Source organism: Bos indicus, chromosome 4 (genome assembly GCF_029378745.1).
Source record: "Bos indicus isolate NIAB-ARS_2022 breed Sahiwal x Tharparkar chromosome 4, NIAB-ARS_B.indTharparkar_mat_pri_1.0, whole genome shotgun sequence".
Taxonomy (NCBI): Eukaryota; Metazoa; Chordata; class Mammalia; order Artiodactyla; family Bovidae; genus Bos; species Bos indicus.
In genome coordinates, this window is record NC_091763.1 from 31,874,498 (window position 1) to 31,886,272 (window position 11,775).

General features: G+C 44.0%; 1 long non-coding RNA gene and 1 other non-coding gene across 2 annotated transcripts; both read left to right on the forward strand.

Moving 5' to 3' along the window:
* Positions 1-1,000: 1,000 nt before the first annotated feature.
* Positions 1,001-4,006, forward strand: LOC109557299 (uncharacterized). Its single transcript, XR_002180499.2, has 3 exons — positions 1,001-1,088; positions 2,904-2,929; positions 3,439-4,006. It is a non-coding gene; the product is annotated as an uncharacterized lncRNA (long non-coding RNA).
* Positions 2,983-3,055, forward strand: LOC139182849 (small nucleolar RNA SNORD93). The gene has a single exon (XR_011566418.1). It is a non-coding gene; the product is annotated as a small nucleolar RNA SNORD93 (small nucleolar RNA).
* Positions 4,007-11,775: the final 7,769 nt, after the last annotated feature.

The window sequence follows — 11,775 nt, forward strand, 5'->3', positions numbered from 1 at the left end:
ATTGGAAAAGACCTTGATAGTGGGAAAGATTGAAGGCAGGAGGAGAAGGGGACCACAAAGGATGAGATGGTTGGATGGCATCACCGACTCAATGGACATGGGTTTGAGCTAACTCTGGGAGATAGTGAAGGACAGGGAAGCCTGCCATGTTGCAGTCCATGGGGTCCAAAAGTGTCCGACTGGACCTAGAGACTGACAACAACAACCCACCCACCAGCATAAATCAGGGTGCCTACTGCTGAGTGTATACTTGTTGCCCTAAACAGTCTCTCCAACCAAAATGATCTAAAGTGCTCCAGTACCTAGGAAGTCTCAATTCTAAAAATTCCAGGGACAGATTAAGGATAGCTGCTGCTGCCGCTAAGTCACTTCAGTCGTGTCCAACTCTGTGTGACCCCATAGACGGCAGCCCACCAGGCTACCCCGTCCCTGGGATTCTCTAGGCAAGAACACTGGAGTGGGTTGCCATTTCCTTCTCCAGTGCATGAAAGTGAAAAGTGAAAGTGAACTTGCTCAGTCGTGACCGACCCTCAGCGACGCCATGGACTACAGCCTACCAGTCTCCTCTGTCCATGGGATTTTCCAGGCAGGAGTACTCGAGTGGGGTGCCATTGCCTTCTCCAGATTAAGGATAGAACCAAGTATAAAAGCAAAGCTGGGGACTTCTGATAGCTTGCAGACTATCCTGGGGAAAGGCAAAGGATACTTGAGGTGGGGAGAGGGGAGACAGGCAGAAATACCTAACATTATTAGAGTGCCAGAAGCTCCCCTGAATCTGCCTCAAGGTAAATGGACCCCACTCTTAGGAAGAGGTTTGGGGCAGATGGTCGGTGGGTCAGCTTTGAGGCCCTAGCCGCGCGAGGCCGGGGCAGCCGTCCGCCCCGCTCGCCCCAGGCCGCCGACAGGAGGCGCGCGAGGGCCTCAGGGTGCCGCTGGCTGGGAGGAGCGGGTGCTGGGCTGGGTCCCGGGCCGGGCGGGGCTCTAGGGCAACTTTTTGGTTGGTTGCCGCCGGGTGCTGATCGCCCAGGCCCCTTTTAAACTGGGTGTCTCCCTGTCTCTCTCCCCTTTCTGCCTCCGCGCGTGACTCGGTAAGTGGCTTTTCACCAGCTCGACGCTAAAGCCCTCCGCGTGGCCCGAGGTTCTCTCCAGTGGCACTTACCAGGAGCGCCCCTCCTGTCCGCGCGTCCGCCCCATGTGGGCGGCTAGGGCTCATGTTAGACCTCAGCTCTGCTCCCCCTCAGAGAGGCCTCCCAGGCCCCACGGGAGCCGCTGTGAGAGCTCTTCTGCGGCGAGGACATCCTCAGGGTACCGGGGACCCTTCCTCCCCAGAAATAACGCTCTTGGCGCCTAAGGTCCCTCTTTCCCCCAGGGGTCGAGGCGCCCGTCACTTGTGCCTGGGACCCCGATGCTCAAGGGATCCGGGCCACATGGAGCTTCAAGCTCCTTTTGCAATAAAAAGAGAAAAAACAAACGACTCTTGGAGGAGCCGACCCGGGGCGGAGGCGCAGAGCCCTGGACGGTGTGCGAGTTGAGACGCACGCGGGGCCCCCGCCGGGGGCTCTGAGGACTCTGACACGGTCTATTTAGGAAGCGGATGAGATCATGGGCCTGAAACACTTTAGCCTTCAAGGCAGAGCAGTGTTAATTCCGGTATTAGCAAGTAACGGAGGTAATTTCGCCCACACAGGCATTCCCCCTCCGCAAATGCCTCTCAGTTGCCACTTCGCTCTGTGGTTGGGCTCTTTAAAAGGTCTACGTGACTCTTGTGGGAGCGGTTAACTACTGTGAGCCTTGATGAGGGAGCAGTTTTTCTCCCCCACATTCCCTTTTCAGCATTGACAGTGCGTTATGCAGCATAGGACCCTCTTTCCTAACGTGTGTGGGTCTCATGAGCGGGAGGCCCGTCATCGTTTTCTGGCCTGAGAAGAAGTCGGAACCTTTGGGGTTCTGACTTGTGTTCGCCAAGATAAACAGGAAAAGTGGCCCTAGAGAAAGTTTGTCTCGAGGAAGCGTTTCCAAGTTCCACTCTGGTCCTCAGCATTAGAGGGCATTTTAAGTGTTTTACCGGTATACATTCCTATCGAAAGCGTTACTCCCCGGATTTAATAAAATTTGTAAAGATCTCAATTTATAAGCTGACTGATGAAGGAATCGTTATCACTGGTACCGCTTAGTGATCTCTTGAAATGGGAGGCTTGTGGGATGTTTACATGTTTGCCTCAGTGGTGAAAGACCTTTTTACTGATCAGAAAGTATCTGATTTTACTGATGCGAGCTGTGTCCTAAGCACGGCGCCCCCCCCCCCCCCCCGCTTTTTTTTTTTTTTTCAACAATTCGCTTTAGGAGAGGGACATGGCTGAGAGCCAGTGTCTATTTAAAGACTGTGGGAAGTGAGCAAGTGTTGACAGGACTGTTCTCAATTCGATGGCCTCCGCCTCCGCCTCTGTACACTAGTTTCAGGCTTCCTTTGCTTTTTTTTTTTTTAATGTGAAGAGTTTGTTTCCATCTTTCATAGGCAGATACTGTTACCAGTAATGTTTATAGTTTTTCCCCAAGTTGATATTGTTCCATGCTAGTGTAACAAGGAGATAAAGTTAGAAAGATGGTGACTACTGACATTCTATAAAATGGAGACGCCCAGGGTGTCTCCTGGCTGGGAATTTCAGGAGATTCCCAGTGTCAGGAAATTAGGAAAATATTGCTGTTTTACAGGAATTCTACTCAGTTAGCTCTTTAGTCAACAAAGGTAAATAGCCCAATAAGATACTCTTTACCAAAAAGAGAAAAAAAAAAAAAAGACACAAAATGCCCAAAACAATATTGTAATTATCCTCCAATTAAAATAAATAATTTTTAAAAACTTAGTGATATTTTTAACATTGTTTTTCTCTCTTTCCTACCAGGCTGACAAGATGCTGACAAGCTTAAGGTATGGACCTAATGGAGAAAATCTGGCCTGAGTTATTAGTTGGATAGAATTCTTGGCCAAGGATGAGAACCCTAATCTGATTGGATACCCTCTGCTCTGATGGGTTAAAGGATTTACCTGAGGCCAATTTGATGGGCAGGAATGTATTAAGTGCAATCACATCCTCCCCCTTTAAACATTATGTTTTAAATAAAATGGGGGGGGGGGGCTCTAGTAAATAAATAACATTTTATTATGCCAAGAAAAATGTTATTTTACAAAAGTATTTTTAAGTGATTGGCATCTAATCTTTAAAGATGTTTATCTTTGGCAATGGTGGCCATTTTGAGTTAATTTTTTTTTTTTAATGTCAGAATATTGCTATGCCTGATTTGACAATATGTAGTTCATTGGGGAATTCATTTTCCTTACCTGCACTGCTTTTATAAACATGGTTTAGTCACTATATTTTCTTAAATCTAATTTAGTAATTGCTGCTCTAATTACCTACTGTGATACTTCTCTTACAGGGCTGGTGCTTGAAAGAAGCTTTTCCAGGAGATAAGGTGTATTTGAACATGTGATGATTGATATATACAGAATAGAGTTTTTTGCTATTTGTCCTTTTCATGGTGGTAGCAGGGGTGAATTTTAGGAAAAAACTGCCAAGTATCTGTAAAAATATATATCTGCCCTGTAGAGAATTTTTGGCAGAATTCACTTCCATTATTTAAAAGTTTTTCTGCCATCCAGCCTGAATCTTGACACAGTAGCTAGACTAGCTATTCTACAACTATCTTAAAAGAGAATTTGGTTAGCTGCTTTAATTTACAAAGGTTATTTTTAAATCCCATTCTTTTGACTATGCTAAACCTCTGGGTTTTGTGCTTGCAGTTTTGTTTATCATTTTGATGGTTAAATTTGACCCATTGTATACAGGACAGATAAGTGGAGGAGTTTGTTGCATAGCATTTTGAGGGTAGGGCCTGAGGAACTGTTCTACACTTTGATTATAGTGGTAATTACATCTGTCAGAAATTTGGAGTGAGTTTTACTGAATGTAAATTCAATTTCAATAAATATGACTTAAAAACTTTCCCTTTCTGGCATCTTAAATGAGATTTCCAATGAAATCTGTGGGAAGACTTGGGTCAGTGATAAAACAGCTGAGAATAAAGTGGGCAAAAACATCAAAATCACCTTGGGATCATGTAAGTGTGTAAATGCTTGAGAAATAGTCAAAGGATGTGTTACCTTACCCATCAAGGATATACAAGTTTTCTTTATAGATGTTTCAGACAACAGCTTTTGGCAGGTTGTGTGTGAGTGGTATGACACTTCCCTGTCTCTTGACAATGTATACTAGTAGCCACATCGTAGCAGAAAATGAAGTGTGAAAATTACACAACAAAATTTAGAATGGCTTTGGCAGATTCTGGCTAAACCAGGGAATTAAGTGAGGCGTGAGTGAAAGTTGCTCAGTCTGACTCTGCGACCCCATGGACTGTATAGCCTGCCAGGCTCCTCTGTCCAGGGAATTCTCCATGCTAGAATATTGGAGCTGTTCCCCTGGGATCTTCCAAACCCAGGTCTCCCACATTGCAGGCAGATTTTTTACCAGCCGAGCCACCAGGGAGAATGCTGAATAACTGGGTTAATGGCTAAGCTTGGTGCATAAGTTATGTGGATACTTGCCATGGGGATGTGCAAGGGTTCTTTTGAAAAGGGATGGGCCAGTTCATTCCTGTGGATAACAGGTCTAGCCACAGCCTGTTGAGCCCTACTCACCGTGATCAGGAACCCTGGCAGCTGTGTTGTGCCATCTTGCCTGTAGGAGGAAGTGGGGCTTTCAGGTGCCTTCTTGTGCCTCCAGGGATGATGCATAATCGCTCCATCTCCCCCAACCCGTTTCCCTGTACCCTGACAATGGAGCGTTCCAATACCTTGCTTAAGTAAAATCTAGGACCACCAAAGTGAGTTGCAGCCAGTTCAGCAGTCAGCTTGCCCTCCTTGGCATCATACATGCCTACATGTTGCGCTAAAAGCAAGAGTGACTAAGCATGACTAAAACTACCAGGCCCTGAAGAGCAGCAGATCTGGAGCTGAAATGTTTTCAGAGGACTTGTTATTCCAAGGGAGGAGCTTTGGGCATGAAGAGAATCTTTATATCTTTTATACCCAAACCACGTTCCCGGAATGATCTGGGGGTGGCTTATAAACAAATTGGGGGCTTTCCTGGTGGCTCAGACAGTAAGAATCCACCTGCAATGTGGGAGACATGGTTTCAATCCCTTGGCTGGGAAGATCGCCTGGATTGGACATGACTAAACAAATAGCAACATGATAATTAGAGGGGAGAACTGGTGCTGAATTTCCAATACTTTGGACACCTCATGCAAAGAGCCAACTCATTGGAAAAGATCCTGATGCTGGGAAAGACTGAGGGCAAGAGAAAGGATGAGGATGAGATGGTTGGATGGCATCATTAACTCAATGGACATGAGCTTGAGCAAACTCTGGGAGATAGTGAAGGACAGGGAAGCCTGGAGTGCTGCAGTTCATGGGGTCTCAAAGAGTCAGATGAGACATAGCAACTGAAATACAAAAGCTCAGCAACTAGAGTGCAGGATATAAAACCAAGCCACTAGACCTGATGCTTTAAGGCTCCCACCAGTATGACTGAGCTTCCTAGGAGTCAGGAAATCCAGTTGGCAAATCGGTCATTTTGCACCTGAATGTAAATTTTAAATGGACAAGGTGGAGGAGGCAGGGTTATTTGTATTCTAGGCTCCCTGGAACCCAAATAAGATTCTCATTTCTCCCTCATGATATGAAATAGAATAGAGAAAGTGGATAACTAAATGGGGATCTAGAGATAGTAAAGAATGATAAGATCAGTCAGCCAGTGACCCCTGTGAGCCAAAGTTGGGGATGAAACCTCAAGAGGAAAGCCATGTTGAGACTGAATAAGTAAACAGATGTGTATGGAAAACTTATTTTAATTTTGTACTCATAAAAATTGCCTTTCCAAAATTTTCCTTGTGTTTGTAAACTGAAAAGTTTATAAACTGATTCTGGTATTTTATAAAATTCTCTGACTTGGGACTGTGCAACCACAGCTAGCAAGCCCCCTGGTGGAGTTTATCTGTACTGCAAAGGCCAAGTATCTTAAGGTACCCTCCACAGTTGCCATCTGCATTTCTGGAATAGCTCCACATCAATCTGGTTCAGTTCAGTTCAGTCATGAGATAAAACCTAGTTAATTCAGGATGATGTAGGTCACCATGATTTGTTTCTGGGAATGTTGTAGTTGATGGAATGATTTTCCAGTTGGGCAAATGCTCTGACATGTTACTCCCACTATCTATGGCAGAATAGAGCCCATTGTATTATTTACAGGCCTTCTGTAGTGGAGAAAAATGTGGAACTTTGAGAATTATCATAGAGTTCAAACTACTCCAGTACAGTAGCCACTAGCTACATGTGGCTATTGAACACTTGACATGTGGCTAGTGCAAATAGGTAATAAGCTGAGGTATAAAAAACATAAGCTTTGGAAGAATTATTTTTAAAAGTACATTTACAACCTTTTGTATTTTTTAGATTCCACTGATACAGAAAACAAATTTGTGGTTACCAAAGGGGAGAAGGAAGTGGGGAGGGACAAACTAGGGGTATGGGATTAACACATACAAGTTGCTATAGTACATAAAATAGATAAGCAATAAGGATATACCCACTATCTTGTAATAACTTTCTTGTAATCTGCAAAAATACTGACTCACTATGTTGTACACCTGGAACTAACACAATACTATATTATAATAGTAATACTATAATACACAATACTTAATAATACTTAATACACAATACTATAAAAAAGCAAAATGGCTGTCTGGGGAGGCCTTACAAATAGCTGTGAAAAGAAGAGAAGCGAAAAGCAAAAGAGAAAAAGAACTATATAAGCATCTGAATGCAGAGTTCCAAAGAATAGCAAGAAGAGATAAGAAAGCCTTCCTCAGCAATCAATGCAAAGAAATAGAGGAAAACAACAGAATGGGAAGGACTAGAGATCTCTTCAAGAAAATTAGAGATACCAAGGGAACATTTCATGCAAAGATGGGCTCAATAAAGGACAGAAATGGTAGGGACCCAACAGAAGCAGAAGATATTAAGAGGTGGCAAGAATACACAGAAGAACTGTACAAAAAAGATCTTCACAACCCAGATAATCACGATGGTGTGATCACTCACCTAGAGCCAAACATCCTGGAATGTGAAGTCAAGTGGGCCTTAGAAAGCATCACTACGAACAAAGCTAGTGGAGGTGATGGAATTCCAGTTGAGCTATTCCAAATCCTGAAAGATGATGCTGTGAAAGCGCTGCACTCAATATACCAGCACATTTGGAAAACTCAGCAGTGGCCACAGGACTGGAAAAGGTCAGTTTTCATTCCAAGCCCAAAGAAAGGCAATGCCAAAGAATGCTCAAACTACCACACAATTGCACTCATCTCACATGCTAGTAAAGTAATGCTCAAAATTCTCCAAGCCAGGCTTCAGCAATACGTGAACCGTGAACTTCCTGACATTCAAGCTGGTTTTAGAAAAGGCAGAGGAACCAGAGATCAAATTGCCAACATCCTCTGGATCATGGAAAAAGCAAGAGAGTTCCAGAAAAACATCTATTTCTGCTTTATTGACTATGCCAAAGCCTTTGACTGTGTGGATCACAATAAACTGGAAAATTCTGAAAGAGATGGGAATACCAGAACACCTGACCTGCCTCTTGAGAAACCTGTATGCAGGTCAGGAAGCAACAGTTAGAACTGGACATGGAAAAACAGACTGGTTCCAAATAGGAAAAGGAGTACGTCAAGGCTGTATATTGTCACCCTGCTTATTTAAGTTATATGCAGAGTACATCATGGGAAATGCTGGGCTGGAAGAAGCACAAGCTGGAATCAAGATTGCCGAGAGAAATATCAATAACCTCAGATATGTAGATGACACCACCCTTATGGCAGAAAGTAAAGAGGAACTAAAAAGCCTCTTGATGAAAGTGAAAGAGGAGAGTAAAAAAGATGGCTTAAAGCTCAACATTCAGAAAACGAAGATCATGGCATCTGGTCCCATCACTTCATGGGAAGTAGATGGGGAAACAGTGGAAACAGTGTCAGACTTTATTTTTCTGGGCTCCAAAATCCCTGTAGATGGTGATTGCAGCCATGAAATTAAAAGATGCTTACTCCTTGGAAGGAAAGTTATGACCAACCTAGATAGCATATTCAAAAGCAGAGACATTACTTTGCCAACAAAGGTCCATCTAGTCAAGACTATGGTTTTTCCAGTGGTCATGTATGGATGTGAGTTGGACTGTCAAGAAAGCTGAGCACCAAAGAATTGATGCTTTTGAACTGGTGTTGGAGAAGACTCTTGAGAGTCCCTTGGCCTGCAAGGAGATCCAACCAGTCCATTCTGAAGGAGATCAGTCCTGGGTGTTCCTTGGAAGGACTGATGCTAAAGCTGAAACTCCAGTACTTTGGCCACTTCATGCGGAGAGTTGACTCATTGGAAAAGACTCTGATGCTGGGAGGGATTGAGGGCAGGAGGAGGAGGGGACGACAGAGGATGAGATGGTTGGATGGCATCACCAACTCGATGGACATGAGTTTGGGTGAACTCCGGGAGTTGGTGATGGACAGGGAGGCCTGGCGTGCTGCAGTTCATGGGGTTGCAAAGTCAGACACGACTGAGCAACTGAACTAAACTGAACTGATAATACACTTAATACTATAATACACAATACCATAAATCAACTATACATCAATAAAAAATATAAAATCTTAATTTTATATTGATTACAAGTTAAATGATAGTATTTTGGAAATATTAAAATTATATATAAATGTGACTTGCATTATATTTCTGTTAGGCAGTACTGATCTAAAACATGAAATATTCATGGAAACATGAAGATAGTGGCCCCCTAATCCAAGAGAGAGATGTTGGTGTCCTACTACACAGGGAGGGCCTGGAGGACAAGCAAAAGTAAAATTAAGTAATTCTGGACGTAAAATGCAGAGTTCACAGGTAAGAAGACAATTTTCAAGGACAGGAGGTGCAGGTGTGGGGAGCCAGTGGTACAGACTTGACATAAATTATACACTCAAGCTGCTAGCGCTTCTGGAGCTTTTAAATAAAAGACCAGAATGGATTCATTAAATACTTGTTCGGAGACTCCCCTGTGCAAGTACTTGTATTCACTAGGATAATCAAAGGTCAGGGGACAGGATGTACTATATCCCCTCAAAACACAGCCTCCTTAGTGAAGAATCCGTGTGAAGAGTGCTTCTGGTTTCCTGACCCAGTTGGTTGCATCTGTGTGTGTAGGAACATGGTCTTTCAGGTTTTTCGTGGAAGGAGAAAAATTATGGGAGGTGGCACCTTAAATAGTACCAGAACTTACGTACAGTATAATTTTTCAAAATACCATATGTTAAGCAAAATATTCACGAAATTTTCTCTGTGCCATGTTTTCACTCAACTCAGCTCTAAGAAGCAGGTCTGTGTAAAATCCCTTTTTGTAATTTTCTTATTAATGGATGAATTTTAGCCATTTTGTCTTTTAACAATAGGTGGACATTTTTTCCTTTAGTTTTCTTGTTTGCCTTAAGCAGTGATTCTTAAGAGGGGCTTTGGGGGTGGGGGGACTCTTTGACCCTCCTTGGGGACATTTGGTCATGTCTGAAGACATCTGTGATTCTCACAAGTGGGTAGGCAGGGCCTGCTCCCGGCATCTAGTGTGGTGTGGAGGCCAACATCTCTACTGGGCAGAGGCTGAAAAACCCTGTCTTAGAAAATATTCCCAACAGCATGAGCCTCTAAGGTACTGAGTATGCTGCACGGTACTCCCCAAATTCTCCTCCCTCCTCCAAAGGTTCTCTGTACCTTGAGGCCAGAGGGGCCTGCATTGCCAGCTTCATTGTTCTCACTTCTAAGTGAATTTTCATTTCATAGTATTTACAAAATAGCAATTTGTTATTTTAAGCAAAGAACTATTGGGATTTTCTTCTAGGTTCCCCAAAATTAGTTTGAGTGTTGACTGTTATAAGCATCCAGAAACTCGACAATTGCTCATCACAAACTAGTGGTTTTCTTAATCAGAGTTAACTGGTCAAACTGGATGTTTCAGCTTGATCACTGAGACAAAGCTTACCCAAGTCAGCTGAGGGACCATCAGATTCCTGGCCTGGACCTAGACTCCAGAAACCACCCAAAGGTTGTTACCATGATCTACTTCAACAAATAGCTTCAGTCCTTACAAAAGAACATTCACAAACCAGCTGTGGAACAAAAACTCAAGGAACTGAGACCAAACATCATTGATCATGATCCAGCTCCAATTTTAACCGAAGATCCTGCCTAATTTTAGAACCAAAAGAACAACAAAGACCTGAAAACACTGAATTATGCTGGGAAAATTAAAACAAGCCCCTCTGAGTTGGCTGGAGTGGAATCTGAGTTGTTAATGGCTGTGCCACCAGTCAGACCCCTTTCAAACTCTGGGAAGTCACTGTCACCCCAAAATGCATTTAAAGCAGTTGATGCTGTTGGCAGAGGTGATGGATGACATAATTGCTCTCAAATGTAGCAGTGGAACAAGATAGGCATCCACAGCAACTCGGGGAAGTCACTGGAAACAGTGAGATTTGGGGCCAGTATTAGTGGGGCTCTGCCTACCTCTCAGGTTGAAGTGCCCTTCCTTGCTGTCTTCTGAGAATGGGCATTTGTAATCATACACTTTCTTGCATAAAAATATATAGCACATGGCCTGTGGTTACAGGCTAGCATGCCAAACTTCTGCGGCCCCAGGGCCAGCATGACCAGGATGAAGTGGATGAGGTCCCTGAGGTCGTTCAGGGAGCACTGTATGCCGTTCACAGCGCTTCGCTCTGCTTCCAGAATGATCTGAAGAAGCTGGATTATGGTGATGTCAAAGGACCAAAGGCCTACAGGGCAGCGATGTTAGGGGAGAAGAAATGGAAAGAAATATCAGACACTTCAGTGAGAATTCCAGCTGTAGCACTGACTTGCATGGTCAGGTTGGATAAATGAAGCTTTCGGTGGCTGTTTCCTCCTCTGTGAGATGGGAATCTCAAGATCCCATCTCAGTGGAGGATTACATGAGACAATACTATGATGTGTACACTATCATGCCTGGTATGGTAATTACAATCAATAATTTGTCGTAGGATAAATTATATTTTTGAATCACCATCACCACCAGTATCACTGGGTAGCAATATAATTTCATTTTGGATGTATTTATTTACGTCTCCATTTTACGCCCCAAACAGAACAAAGAACCAAGTCTGGGCTTCACATTCAGCTCCAATTCCATGCTTTTCCCCTTCCCTCCTGGTTTGTCAGAGGAGAAATTAGCTTCCTCTCCCCTCCCTACCTTCAACCACATTTGTTGTGATTGGCTATCCACTCCAACATTCTTGCCTGGAGAATCCCATGGACTGAAGCTACAGTCCAGGGGGTCACAAAGAGTCAGACACAACTGAGTGACTAACCCTTTCAGTAGTCATTAAGTCATGTCCGACTCTTCCGACCGTTTGATTATACTTGGAAAGCAGGCTCAGGACCTGCCATGCAGGCACCAAATAAGTGAGAAACCAGGTGGCAATGCTGTCCTTGAGTGACAGTCCTGGAGGCTCCGGCGCCTGCTCCAGATTCTGCCAACAGCCACTTTCCTGGATTCTCCCTGAAATCCAGCTCTGGCCCTGCACAGGCGTCTTGTTTGCCTTGTCCTGATCTCTGGACTCAGCCCTGAGCTCAAGAATAATTTGGATTGAACA